Source organism: Belonocnema kinseyi, chromosome 7 (assembly GCF_010883055.1).
Source record: "Belonocnema kinseyi isolate 2016_QV_RU_SX_M_011 chromosome 7, B_treatae_v1, whole genome shotgun sequence".
In the NCBI taxonomy this organism is placed as follows: Eukaryota; Metazoa; Arthropoda; class Insecta; order Hymenoptera; family Cynipidae; genus Belonocnema; species Belonocnema kinseyi.
Genome location: NC_046663.1, coordinates 31,024,162 through 31,026,085, shown reverse-complemented (window position 1 = coordinate 31,026,085; position 1,924 = coordinate 31,024,162).

The following is a 1,924-nucleotide window of genomic DNA, read 5'->3' as shown; positions in this document are numbered from 1 at the left end:
AGCATGCGGTCGCTCCGTCCACCTAAAGGTCGCGAGATCCCGCCGACCCATCGCATTGAATCCATTTTCCTTGGCTTCCCCAGCTCTAGAGTGGTTGGCATTATTGGCCGACCCATTGTCGGTAGCCCTGCGCGTTCTGTTGTTTTGAACCGTACTTACTACAACTATTTTAGGTGTCCGCGACTGCCTATTTATTTTTGTAACCATATTCAGCAGAAACCCTTGGTACAGCGACCCTCTATCCGCAACCCGAGGACGCGTTCGGTGGCTTTGTCATAGGCCCTTCGGTTTGATTCTAGAGGAATCAAAGCCGAACCGAATATATATATATATATTTCTTCTTTGCAATTGCTAGTCAAAACTTGAAAAAAAGTCTATTGAGAAATAGGATTGGGGTTTTCCCATCATAAAAGATCTGCATGTGCTCCTTGATTTATAATCATCTTGAGAATGATAAAAACTTAAAAAAACAATTATTCACACAAATATAATTCAAACTCTAAGGCTTAACATTTTTTTAAATTATCTTGTAATCAAAAATGGAACTGGAGCTTCAGGAATGGATTTCCGACTTCATAGCAAGAATATATCAATTGATGACATCATCACAGTTAAGGTGTTTTTTTTTAATTCCTTGGCATTTTTAAGAGGTTAAAAAATGTAAAAATATTTTAACAGATTTCGATAAATGTAAAATATTTTAGGTTATTATAGAAGATTACGATGTATATTTTTATTGATTTTAGTACTTTAATAAGATTTCAAAGGATTTGAGGTATTTTAGCTTATTTTAAAAGATTTCCAGTCATTTACAAAAGTTTTAAAAAGTTTCAAGGGTTTTCAAAAGGTATCAAAAGATTTGAAATATTTGAGGGAATTTAAAAAGATTCCCATAAATGTTTGATTTATTTCATTAGTTTCAAGGGATTTTGAAATTAATTAAATATTTTAAGGTATTAAAAAAATGCCGAAGCATTTTTAAGAGATCTAAATAATGGCAAGAGATTTCCAAGGGTTTTAGTGATTTTAAGGGATTTTAATGGATTAAAAAAAATTTACCAGAAGCGAGGGATGTCGTAGTGTTTTGTAGATTTGAAGAGATTTTCGAATATTTTTTGCAAATCCTTCTAAATTTACTGAATTTTAATCAATGGAATAGATTACAAATTTTGTTGGCATAATTGGGATCTGAAATCGTGACGTCAGAAGGGGGATTTAAACAAAAATGACCGGCAACAACGGGGTCACTTTGCAACTGACACATTGTGTTGTTAGTGATTTTTAACCGTTTTTCGCGTCTAGTATGTCAAAGATGTTGCTCAGCATTGTTGAAATTTGTATATTTACGTTATCCACTTCTTCGTGTAAAAAATTTGTGGAAGGAGAAAAGGTGTTACACGCTGGACACATTTTATGGAAAACGGCCGGATGATCAAACGAGCATAAAGCCAATTGCTTTTTGTTTACAACCGTCCAGTTTGCGGTACCAGTTTTAAATACCTTTTCCCTGAACTGCAATTTGCAAAAAATACATTTCCAGATCATAATTGAGTATGTTTTTTTATATACAAAGAAGGAAATTATTCATTCTAATAATAATATTAATCTTTTTTTGGAAGTTTTTGAAAAAACTTCAGCCAGGCAAAACTCAATTTTTCCAAATATTTTCGAGATGTATAAAACATAAAAACGATTTTGCTTCATGTATTTTGGAGAACTTGTAATTAGTTCCTATCAAATTATTGAGGTTATAAATAAAATTATGGATAATCAAGATTATTCAAATGGTATATCTAAATTATTTATAAATTCAAAATATTACAAAATATATTTTAACAAATTTGAAAGAGAGCGGTCTCTTATATACTCGGTTGGAGAAAAAGCAAAATAGAAAATTTTCAATTTGGTATAAATACACTTTCTT